The sequence below is a fragment of the Mauremys mutica genome, chromosome 21 (genome assembly GCF_020497125.1).
Source record: "Mauremys mutica isolate MM-2020 ecotype Southern chromosome 21, ASM2049712v1, whole genome shotgun sequence".
Classification (NCBI taxonomy): Eukaryota; Metazoa; Chordata; order Testudines; family Geoemydidae; genus Mauremys; species Mauremys mutica.
This window is the reverse complement of record NC_059092.1, coordinates 21,235,887-21,249,125: the sequence shown is the minus strand read 5'-3', so window position 1 is coordinate 21,249,125 and position 13,239 is coordinate 21,235,887.

The window sequence follows — 13,239 nt, the reverse complement described above, 5'->3', positions numbered from 1 at the left end:
TTTGACCACTGGGAGGCATTGATGGACAGAGAACTGTTCTCATGGGATGGACTCCACCGCAGGAGGGAGGGAAATAGACTTCTGCCATGAGGGTTGGCACAACTGGTTAAAAGAGCTTTGAACTAGGAATTTGGGGGGACGATTGGGAGATGCTCATGTAATCTCCACACCTGATTCTAACATTGACTGGGAAGAAAATCAAGTAAGAAAGGACACAGCAATGGAGAAAGGAACAGCAGTGGATAGGAGAATGGACAGTAAGAGGAAAGATAGTGCTGATACCAATGAAGCTAGAAGTCAGGTAGGCAATACTGGCAGTAGAATGACTGTACCTAATCAGGGCCAGATTAACCTTTTGTGCACCCGGTGCCAAATTTATTTGTGGGCCCCATGAGACACTACAGCAGGAGTGCTGGAAACACCCCCCATCCCGCCGCTTGCTGCTCTCCCTGGTCCCCCTTCCCCATCACTTGATCCGCTTTATCTTTCCACCTTCCCCCCAGCCAGGGATTTAAGCAAAATGAATGAAGTCACCGTGTGCTTTGCCTTTGTATGTCCATGTACTTCCTTTCTGACAAACAAGAAAACTTAATCCTGTGGACCAGCAATCCACTCCCAAGAAATACAAGCAGAAACTTACATGAAACTTTCCCCATAAATGAGTGTAGTTTGGTCTTTCATAACCCTATACAATTTTTGATCACTCAGTGCATGGCTCTTTCTAAAGCCAGACCTTAAGTACATTTATTATTAAATAATGTCTTAATCTGATAAATAAGACTAGTGTTTAATTTCTTTGACATCCAAAAATCAAAGATTTCTGGTCATGGTAACAAGTTCTACATAATAGTAACATTATACAACAAAACTCTATATTATATATATCTACCAGAATAGGATTAGAATTAAAATCCTTGAAATTTCAATATGTGCACAGAGGATAAAATCACAAACTTCCAGTTACAATAGAAAAGTAATGTCTAATGCTCTTCTCACTGCGCTGAGGAGGGTGGGGCTTTTTTGTTTGGGTGGGTTTTTTTGTGTGGGGGGGTTGCCTTCATCTATCACTAGTCCTTAATTTCTGGGAGGGGGGAGGAGGGACACATGGCTGGGCTGGCAGGGCGCTGCAGGTCAGGAATGAGGGGCACTGGCAGGACTGGGCTAGCCGGGGGCTGCCCGGATCAGTCCCCGAAGCAAGGCAGGGGCTGGCGGTGAGAGCACAGCGGGGTTAGGGGCAGGGTTGGTCCCAAGACTGAGGCAGGAGCCAGGGGCAAGCTCAGCAGGCAGAAGGGGAAACAGACAGACAGCCCCTGCCCACAGCCCCTGCCCGCAGCCACCCCCTGCCCACAGCCCCTATCCACAGCCACCCCCTTCCCACAGCCCCTGCCCGCAGCCACCCCCTGCCCACAGCCCCTGCCCACAGCCACCCCGTCTGCAGCCACCCGCAGCCAGCCCCTGCCCACAGCCACCCCCTGCCCACAGCCCCTGCCCGCAGCCACCCCGTCTGCAGCCACCCGCAGCCACCCCCTGCCCATAGCCCCTGCCCGCAGCCACCCCCTGCCCACAGCCCCTTCCCGCATCCCCTGCCCACAGCCACCCCCTGCCCACAGCCCCTGCCCGCAGCCACCCTCTGCCCACAGCCCCTGCCCGCAGCCCCTGCCCGCAGCCACCCTCTGCCCACAGCCCCTGCCCCCAGCCCCTGCCCGCAGCCACCCCTGCCCACATCCCCTGCCCGCAGCCACCCCCTGCCCACAGCCCCGGCCCGCAGCCCCGTCCCGCAGCCACCCCCTGCCCACATCCCCTGCCCGCAGGCACCCCCTGCCCTCAGCCACCCCCTGCCCTCATCCCCTACCCGCAGCCACCCCCTGCCCACAGCCACCTCCTGCCCACAGCCCCTGCCCACAGCCACCCCGTCTGCAGCCACCCGCAGCCACCCCCTGCCCACAGCCGCCCGCACCCACCCCCTGCCCACAGCAGCCAGCCCCTGCCACACCCCCTGCCCGCAGCCACCCCCAACCCACAGCCGCCTCCTGCCACAGTCACCCCCTGCCCACAGCCGCCCGTAGCCACCCCCTGCCCGCAGTCACCCGCAGCCAGCCCATCTGCATCACCTGCCCACAGCCAGCCCCTGTTGCAGCCAGCCCGTGTCACACTCCCTGCCTCCAGCTAGCCCTGCCCCACGCCCCTGTCTGCAGCCAGCCCCATGTCTACTGGTGCCCTGCAGTTCCCAGGAAAGTAACCCTGCACACCTGTTTCAATGAGGGGGGGCAGGGAGCAGCTGGGACCCACACATGTGCACACCCTAGGGTGACCAGACAGCAAGTGTGACAAATCGGGATGGGGGTGAGGGAGGGGTAATAGGAGCCTATATAAGAAAAAGACCCAAAAATTGAGACTGTCCCTATAAAATTAGGACATCTGGTCACCCTAGCACACCCCAAGGGAGTGGTGGGGACCCACACATGTGAAACGGAGCTCATTTCTAGTTCAGCCCCATCTTTTTAAAAAAGAACTTTAGGTAGGGTTAACATACATCTGTATTTTCCTGGACATGTCAGGCTTTTCAGTTCTTAAATCGCTTTTCAGTTCTTAAAAATTCCTCCCAGGAAAATACGGACGTATGGTAACCTTATAGGTACAAAAAATACATGCTGTGGCACATCCCTTAAATCAGAACTTTTTATAGGGAACCGGTTGTTAAGATTTTAGACGCTCATCACTGGTTGTAGGGGGCGACCTTGGTTCGAGTGATCATGAGTTAATTCAGTTTAAACTAAATGGAAGGACAAACAAAAATTGATCTGCAATTAGGGTCCTTGATTTCAAAAGGGAAAACTTGAAAAAAAGAAGGGAATTGGTGAGGGACATGGACTGGACTGAAGAACTCAAGGATCTTAATGTGGAGGAGACTGGGAATTACTTTAAGTCAAAGTTGCAGAAATTATCTGAAGCCTGCATCCCAAGCAAGGGGAATAAATGCATAGGGAAGGGTTGCAGACCAAGCTGGATGAGCAAGCATCACAAACAGGGCCGGCTTTAGGAAGTGCGGGGCCCAATTCGAAGTTTTGACGGGGCCCCGGCAGGGATGACTAAAAAAAAAAATGTAAAAAAACACATGGGGCTTGTACTCACTGGGTGGTGAGCCGAGTCTTCGGCGGCGGGTCCTTCACTCGCTCCAGGTCTTCAGCGGCAGTTTCCCGGTAGGCTTTCCCAGAAGTTTTTTTTCTTTTACCTTTCTTTTCTTTAAAGCAAAAACCTTCCATCACAGATTTGAAAGTATCTTCTCCCCTTATTGGTCCTTTTGGTCAGGTGTCAACCAGTTATTTGAGCTTCTTAACCCTTTACAGGTAAAGGAGGGATTTTATGCTACCCTTAGCTACTAGGATGATCTGAGGAATGGAGAAACCGACCTTATGAGAGGAGACTCAAAGAGCTTGGCCTGTTTAGCCTAACCAAACAATGGCTGAGGGGAGATATGATTGCTCTCTCTCTATAAATACATCAGAGGGATAAATACCAGGGAGAGGGAACGTTATTTAAGTTAAATACCAATGTGGATGCCAGAACAAATGGATAAAAACTGGGCATCAACAAGATTAGCCTTGAAATTAGACAAAGATCTCTAACCATCAGAGGAGTGAAGTTTTGGAGCAGCCTCCCAAGGGAAGCAGTGGGAGCAAAAAACCTAACTGGCTTCAAGACTGAGCTTGATAAGTTTATGGAGGGGATGCTATGATGAGACTGTCTAGAATGGCATGTAGCCCATCGGCGACTGCTAGCAGCAAATATCTCCAATGGCTGGTGATGGGACACTAGGTGGGGAGGGCTCTGAGTTCTATAGAGAATTCTTTCCCAGGTGTCTGGCTGGTGGGTCTTGCCCACATGCTCAGGGGCTAACTTGTCACCATATTTGGGATAGGGAAATATTTTCCTGGGACAGACTGGCAGAGACCGTTTTTCCCCCCCTTCCTCTGTAGCATGAGTCATGGGTCAATTGCTGGTTTAAACTACAGATGCTCCCCACTTACGCAAGCGTTCCATTCCAGAACGCCTTGTGTAACTCAAATTTTGCATAAGTCGGAAATGTATACCCAACTGTTACGCAAAAAACAAAACAAACAAACAAACAGAACTATTTCTAGCTTACAGAACTTTTCCCGTAAGTGCAGATTTGCATAAGTCAGGTTTGCATAACCCAGGGGGCGTCTGTAGTATAAATGGTGGATTCTCTGTAACTTGAAGTCTTTAAATCATGATTTGAGAACTCCAGTAACTCAGCCAGAGGTTATGGGTCTATTACAGGAATGGGTGGGTGAGATTCTGTGACCTGTAATGTGCAGGTCAGACTAGATGATCAAGATGGTCCCTTCTGACCTTAAAGTCTAAAAGGGTATGTCTACACTACAAGACTATTTCGAATCAACTTAATTCGAATTTGTGGAATCGACCTTATGAAGTCGAAGTTGTGTATCCACACTAAATACACTAGTTCGACTGTGTGAGTCCACAGTAACGGGGCCAGCGTTGACTTTGGAAGCGGTGCACTGTGGGAAGCTATCCCACAGTTCCCGCACTCCCCGCTGCCCATTGGAATTCTGGGATTTCCCCCCAATGCATGCTGGGGGGAAAAATGTGTCGAGGGTGGTTTTGGGTAACTGTCATCATTGAACCATCAATCACGCCCTCCCTCCCTCCCTCCCTCCCTCCCTGAAAGCGCCTGCGGGCAATCTGTTCGTGCACTTTTCTGCTCAGTGACAGCGCGGGCGCCACAGCACTTTGAGCACGGATCCCGCTGCAGTTATGGCCGTTGTCAACTCCTCGCACCTTATCGTCCACCTCTTCCACAGTCAGCTGCTGAGGAATAGGGCTACTTTTCAATGGTGCTGCGAGCACTGGTGGACCATGGGGGACGTTTTACCAACATCAACGTCGGGTGGCCAGGCAAAGTTCATGACGTGCGTGTTTTCAGGAACTCTGGTCTGTTTAGATGCCTGCAGAAAGGTAGTTTCTTCCCGGACCACAAAATAACTCTTGGGGATGTGCAGATGCCTATAGTGATCGTCGGGGACCCAGCCTACCCGCTAATGCCCTGGCTCGTGAAGCTCTGTGCAGGCACCTTGCACAGCGACAAGGAACTCTTCAAGTACCAGCGAGCAGCGAGCAGCGTGACCTGTGACTGTTCAGTTTCTTTACAGAGAAGCTGAACCTGCCCCTGTTTCTTTACCAAGTTACTGTTGACTAGCATCTGCAGTTACATACCCCGCCCACACCGCTTCCCCAACTTCCAACACACGTTTAAAAATAAAATACATGTTCCACTGTAACTTTACAAAGATTTCTTTATTGATGACTTTGCGTTACAGGGTTGAAACTGGGACACGGACTGTGCTGGGTAGGGTGTGCAATGATGTAAAGACCACCTGTAAACTCGAGGAATGACAGGCTCCTGCTCCCAGAGCGGTCTGCAGTGCCGTACTGGTTGTTTCAACGGAGCCTGCCATCCCTCCTTTTTGGGACTCTGTGTGCGGGGGCTATGTGGCCTTTTGGCGGGGGAGGACGGATACAGATTCCTCTGCTGCGTGGCTCTGTGGTGCAGGACAGGGACCGTTGCATGAGATCTGTAACCCCCCTCCCCCGCTACAAAGTCACGTACCCCCCCACCCACACAGAACCTGCAAACCACCTCCCATACCGACCAGGGTGCCTACTGACTGCAGTGTGTGTGTGACCTGCTGCTGATCCTGCCCCCTTGTCTGTACCCTGGTAAAGGTGATTGTCCTGTCCAATTACCAACCCCCTTCCCCCCATTCAAACACAGTCTCCTCTAAAAGAACATGACGGAAACAGTTGTGGAAGCCAGTAAATAATTAACAAGGTTTTAAAGAGATCTTAATGAATGTTAGTTAACATGAGTTAGGTTAACTGTGACCCTGGTGACGTGAGGAAGCAAGATAATGTAAGACAGAGGGAATTGTGTGAAAGTTATTACGACCTTGCAATATGCAGTCTTGCAGTCTTGTTTTTCTAGTGAGATAGCAGAGAAGCTTATGTATAAACAAAATGTATTTGTTGCTTTTTACTGTCTGTATTATTGTTAGAAATTGTCTGTAAAAGGTATAAAGGCTTGCTGTGATTGTTTACCAGTTGAGAGACCTGTCCAGGACCCTGTGTCCTATGGCACTCTCTCCCTCCATGGTAATTACTGGAGAAATAATAAAGTATTTGGTTTTGCTGCACCCAAACAAAAAGCGAGAACTGAGTTTTTCTTCGACAATTGGGGCTCGTCCGGGATGGCAACGCCCACGGACCCACAGACGGCTACTACGGATCATTCCCCTTCGAACCCCATGGCGCCACATGAGAGGTATGAGACCTTTTGAAATCTCTATTGGGGTATCGGAGGAGGACTTTCCGTGAGGACGTCTGTCTCTGTTGGGCTCACGCCATCTGAACTTATTGACTGTGCAGCAGGATCAGATGCAAGTGGTATTGGGGAGAGGCCCCAATAAGGTTAGTTTATATCAGTACTGGGAACTGCTGAGTTGGCCAAGGAAATGCATAAGGTAATGCATAAGGTAAATGCATAGGTAAATGCATTAGAATGCACCGGTGCTGAGGGGTTTTTACCGCCTCAAGAGGGGTTGTCATACCGCCTCATGGTATTGGTCCGGACCAGGTAAAGATGCATCGTGGTTAAAGAGATAAAAAGGAAAAAAAATTTAACAGAAAAGTATTTTTTATTATCAACTAGACAGTTAGGGGATGAAACTGGGATGGGGGCTTGGGTGAGGCGGGAAGGAAAGGACTTCTCAAAATGTAGGGTATGAGAGCTTTTGGGTACTTGAGCACTCTGCTGGGGTGCAGTGACAGTTTTCACGGCCTCTGGTGCCCCTCCTTCCGGTTATTTTGGGTGAGGGGGGTATGGGACTTTGTGGCGGGGGAGGGCGGTTGCAGATACACTGCAGGGGGGCTCTGTCCTCCTGCCTGAGGTCCTGCAGAACATGCACAAGGCGCCGGAGCATGTCCGTTTGCTCCCTCATTAGTCCAAGCAGCGTTTGAGTCGCCTGCTTGTCTTCCTCACGCCACCTCTCCTCCCGTTCGCTGTGTGAGCGCTGGTACACAGAGAGGGTCTCCCTCCACTGGCTCTGCTGGTCCGCCTCGTCTCGGGAGCACCCCATAAGTTCAGCGAACATCTCGTCCCGTGTCTTTTTCTTTCGGCGCCTAATCTTTGCCAGCCTCTGTGAGGGGGATGCTGTGGCAGGTCTGGAGACAGTCGAAGCTGTGTGATGGGAAAAAGGGAGTGAATTCCTTGCAAAGATACATTTTTGCGAACAATGAACACAGTCTAGTCTGTCTCTGTGAATTCTGGGTTGAGATCCCAGTGCCTGATGGGGCAAAAACCATTTTCGCGGGTGGTTCTGGGTAAATGTTGTCAGTCATCCCTTCCTCCGGGAAAGCTACAGCAGACAATCATTTCAAGCCCGTTTTCCCTGGATTGCCCTGGCAGACGCCACAGCATGGAAACCATGGAGCCTGTTTTGCCTTTTGTGCCTGTCACCGTATGTGTACTAGATGCCGCTGACAGAGGCGGTCCAGCAGCGGTACACAGCAGCATGCTTTTGCTTTTGCATGACAGCAGAGATGGTTACCAGCCATACTGTACCATCTACCATACCATAAATTGGTAATAAGATGGTCATGGTTACCAGTCCTTTTGCACTGCACCATTTGCTGCTGTCATAAGTGCCCCTGGCTGCTCTTAGCCAGGGGCGCAAAAGCCAAAATTGGGAATGACTCCCTGAGTCAATCCCTCCTTTTTGGTATCTAAAAATAGAATCAGTCCTGCCTAGAATATGGGCAACTGTACTAGAGAACCACTGTATCAGAGAACCAGAGAGCACAGCTGCTCTGTGTCAGATCCTGCATAGATTATGAGCTGTATGCTATTCACAGGGGGTGCTCCTGCAGCAACCCCACCTGTTCATTCCATTCTTCCCCCAGCCTTCCTGGGTTACCATAGCATTGTCCCCCCACTTGTGTGATGAAGTAATAAAGAATGCAGGAATAAGACACAGTGACTTGTTAGTGAGAAATGAGTGGAAGGCAGCCTCCAGTTGCTATGATAGTCCAGATAGGACATTGAGGAGTGTGGAGAAGAGGAGCCCAGCATCCTGCTTCTAGTCTTTACACATGAAGGGTGGGGGCTGATGAAGCTCAGCCCCCCTGTTGCTATGATGAAGACGGTTATCAACCATACTGCACCATCTACCATGAAAAATTAGGTGCACCTGACATTGGGGGACCTGACAGATGCTAGTTGGCATGGTTACCAGTCCTTTTGCACTGCACCACGTGCCAAAAAGCTCATGATGATGAGGACGGATACCAGTCATATTGCACCCTCAGCCACCCATAGCGGGGGAGGTGGGAGCAAGGATGTTGGTGTTGAGTGCTGCAGCATCGCATCTATCTGCAGCATTCAGTAAAGATACGGTGACATGTAAAAGAGTCAACAGAGGATTGTTTTCCCTTTCACTTCTGGGGGTGGGGGGGGTGCGTAAATTGCCGAGCTATGCCCTGACCCACCGCGGACACTGTGTTTGACCCTAGAAGCATTTGGAGCTCAGCCAAGAATGCAAATGCTTTTCGGAGACAGCAGGAACTGTGGGATACCTTGCATCCTCAGTCCCCCCTCCTTCCATGAGCATCCATTTGATTCTTTGGCTTTCCGTTACGCTTGTCACGCAGCAGCGTGCTGAGTCTCTGCTATGCCGTCTGTCCAGAGATTTTTTTTAAATACTTTGGACCAGGCGTAACATTACAGTAATTCCCCTAATTAGATGCAGGAGTCTCTGAGCGAGATCACCCTGAGGACGGTCACTGAAGGAGATAGAGAGCGCATGCTGCGTGAAAGCCAGCACAAACCAGGGCCCTATGCAGCCGTGCTCGGGGAGGCAATGCTCCCTGAGTACCTCATGAAAGCCTGGCGTGGAAAAGTGTGCTACCATGGAGCACCCAATAAGGCAGCTCTCCCCAGGAACCTCCTGCGGAGGCTTTTCGATTACCTCCAGGAGAGCTTCGTGGAGATCTCCCAGGAGGATTTCTGTTCTATCCCCATATATAGAGAGACCTCCTTTTCACATACTTCAGATTCCTGTTATATTAAGAATAAAAGTTTACATGGTTAAAGCACTTACCGACTGCTCCTTCCCCTGATTCAGGGTCCGGGTTAATGGCCGGGGAGGGTTGGTAGGGGATCTCCGTGAGGGTGATGAAGAGATCCTGGCTGTCGGGGAAACCAGCGTTGTAAGCGCTGTCGCCTGCCTCATCCTCCACAAACCCTTCCTCATGTTCCCCGTCCGCGAACATCGCCGAGGAACTGGCCGTCGACACTGTCCCATCGTCAGAGTCCATGGTCACTGGTGGGCCAGTGGTGGCAGGCTCCGTAGCATCCGTTTGCCGCTTTGATTTTTTGGTAGCCTTGTCTGGGGTCCTTGATTTTCACGTGGCGCTGCGTTGCATCCCGGCTGTATCCTCTGTCTCTCATGGCTTTGGAGACCTTCTCATAGGTCTTTGCATTCCGTTTTTTGGAGCGCAGCTCCGAAAGCACAGACTCCTCGCCCCACACACCGATCAGATCCAAGAGTTCCCGGTCAGTCTATGCTGGGGCCCTCTTTCTATTCAGAGATTACATGAACTCCTCTGCTGGAGAGCTCTGCATCGCTGCCGGTGCTGCTGAGCTCGCCCCGATGTCCAACCACGAAATGAGATTCTAACTGTCCAGACAGGAAAAGGAATTCAAATTTTCCCGGGACTTTTCCTGTGTGGCTGGTCAGAGCATCCAAGCTCGGACTGCTGTCCAGAGCGTCAACAGAGTGGTGCAGTGTGGGATAGCTCCCGGAGCTACTAAGTTTGATTTGCATCCACACCTAGCCTAATTCGACATAGCCATGTCGAATTTAGCGCTACTCCCCTCGTCGGGGTGGAGTACCGAATTCGAACTAAAGAGCCCTCTAGGTCGAATTAAATGGCTTCCTGGTGTGGACGGGTGCGCGGTTAATTCGAATTAACGCTGCTAAATTCGAATTAAAGTCCTAGTGTAGACGAGGCCTAAGAGTAGAGGAGGGGAAGCTACTTGCATTAGGGAGGTGAGCATGACTAGTATATACGGATTGGGGAGGGAGAAATCTGTGTGTAACATACATGGAATCACGGATGCAGATTGGGATGAGGGGAGTCTGTATGTGTACACCTGGACTCTGCTTTGTACAAACCCAAGATATGATCCCTGTCCTGAAGAGCTCACTATCTAATGTAAGAGGCGATGGTGAGTGTAACTAACACTAAGAGGAAAGAGGAGACAATAGAGTGACAGGTGTAGCATGTGCCTTTCAATAGACTCGCTGGGCACAAAACTCAATGGCTCTGAATTATTTAAATGCTTGGGTTTGTTTTGTTTCTAAATAAATATCAGGCATGCCTCTACGGCAGACTCTGAACCGTTGAACCAGACTCTGAAACTCAATGGAGTGACGACCAGTTCCACCAGCTGAGACTCTGTCCTACTGTCCATGTATGAAAGAGATCTCGTGTTATGGGGAGAAGTGGCAGGAGGGTTTGTGTGTGTGATTTTGTGAGCAGCAGGGAGAGTCATGACAGCAGGTTGTGTGGATCCATGTGTGATTTTTATGGGTGTGGAAGAGTGTGCATGAGTTTGCATTGGGGGAATCTTAGAAATGTAGACTCACAGAAATGTAGCACTGGAAAGGAGCTCAAGAAGTCATCAAGTCCAGGCCCCGGAACAGGAGAATGTGTGAGAGGAGATGAAGGAGGAGAAAAGATGGGAAGATGGGAATGGGGAACGAGAGAGAGGGAAGAGACTGCAAACGTAAGGGAAGGAAGATGAAAACACAACACAGGAAAAAGGAGAAGAGGAAGGGGAAAGAGGTCAATTATTACACACAGTACCAGGTTTACAATGGCACCAGTGGCACCATGGTGCCAGGCCCACACTTGGAAGGGGCCCATAATGACTACATGGGGGCACACAAGTATGTTCAGTGCCAGGCCCACAAAAGGTTAATCTGGGATAACACAGTAACATTTTTCAGCCTGACAGAATAAAAGATCACATTTCTTAAGCCGAAACAAGGAGTTCTGAAAAGAGAGGGCTATTCCCCTTGTACAGTAACTGAGGTTCTTCGAGATGTGTATCCCCCGGGTGCTCCACTGTAGGTGCAGCAGCACCTTTGTGTCTGGAGTCGGAGATCTTCAATAGCAGTGCCCATCGGACCATCTGTCATAGGTCTCACCCCCACTTGGAGCTGTTGGGTTCCAATATGGGGACCTGCATGGACTTTCCTAAACTAAAACCCTAGTTTAGATCTGGTAAAAGCTGCCACCACCCAATAAGGTACGTGTATTGGGACACAGTCCTTCCCCAAAATCCTTGGGGATCCCAAGAGCCCCAAATCCATGGAGTTCTTACACCCAGGAGAAATAAACCATTCCCCCCTGCTTCCTCCCCCTCCCTTTTCCTAGGAGAGATACCGGGATCCACTACAGAGGGATGCTTCCCTCCTCCCCTTTCCCTGAGAATCCACCCAAGGAAAGATCAACCAAGTCCTTTACAGAAAAGATTTATTAAAGACTAAAAAGAAAGTACTTGTCTCTGTAACCAAGATGGAACAATACACAGGGTCTAAACTTATCAATCTCTGGAGAGAATTCCCCCTCCCCCTTTCTTTCTCAGTAAAAGCAAAATAACAGCAAACAGGAATAAAGAATTTCCTTCAGCAAACATACAATTGCAAATGTAGAAATCAAATTATAAGACTAATCCGCCTTTCTAATTAATACTCACTATTGGATAGTAGGAACTACTCCAGGAGAACTTGGAGACATGACTGGCCTCTCTTAGATCCAAAAAGAGAATACAGAGCCAACAAGGAACACACACAAAGGCTTCCCTCCACAGAGATTTGAAATTATCCTGTCCCTTGATTGGTCCTCTGGTCAGGTGGTCATCAGGTACTGCATGTTAACCCTTTACAGGTAAAAGAGACCTTAACCCTTAACTATCTGTTTATGACACCATCCATGTGCATCTCCCCTCCCCTATGCTGTGTGTGGGTAATATAAATAGCACTGTGAGGTCTGACCACCCTCAGTTCCTTCTCTGCCACAGAGCACAAATGTTATGCTCTGAAGGAGGAGGGTGGTTAGTGGCGCACCCATGGGGACACACATCTCGAAGAACCTCAGTTACAGTGCAAGGTGAGTAACCCTCTTTTCTTTATCAAGTGATGTCCCTATGGGTGCTCCAAAACAGTGCCCCTAATTGGAAGGTTGGGGCTTCGGAGCTGCCAGTATCACCAAGGACAGGACCGTACAGCCGAGAATGATGTCCATCGGAGAATCCTGCAAGATGGCATAATGTTGGGCGAATGTCGCTGCCCTGCATATATCTATTATGGAAACATTACTGAGGAATGCGATGGAGGTTGAGAGTGCTCGTATAGAGTGTGTCTTGATAGAGGCAGGTGGTTGCTTATTGTGAAGTTCATAAGACATGCGTATGCACTGGGAAATCCATTGAGAGAGGCATTGTTTAGATATAGCGGAGTCTTTAGTGCGTTGGGCAATGGATATGAACAAGCGGGACGAATTCCTGAACAGTTTGGTTCTATCCAAGTAGAATGACAATGTGTGTCTCACATCTAAGCTGTGGAGAGCTGCTTCTTGGTAATTATTGTGTGGTTTGGGAAAGAAGGAAGGGAGGTGTAGAGGCTCATTTAGATGGAAGGACGTTATAATCTTTGTCAGGAATTTTGGGTAGGGACAGAGGCTCACTTTGTCCCTATAAAGCATTATATATGGTGGGTATGCCATAAAGGCTGATATTTCTTGCACGTGCTAATGTAATGGTGACGCGGGAGGCCATTTTCATTGCTAGATGAAGTTGTGAGCAGGCTGCCATTGGCTCAAAAGGAGGTTTAGTCAGAGAGTGTAGGACCTGGCTGGGGTCCCAGGGTGGGTGGGGGAACGTATGTAGGGTATAGGTTTCAAATACCCTTAAGAAAATGTTTGACAAGGGGGTGTGCAAATACTGAATATCCCTCAACAGGGCAGTGGAATGTGGTAATTGCAGTCAGGTGCACTCTAAGAGAACTAAAAGCCAATCCATGTTGTTTGATTTTAAGGAGATAGTCCAATATGAGTGGTAATAGAGAGCAGGCT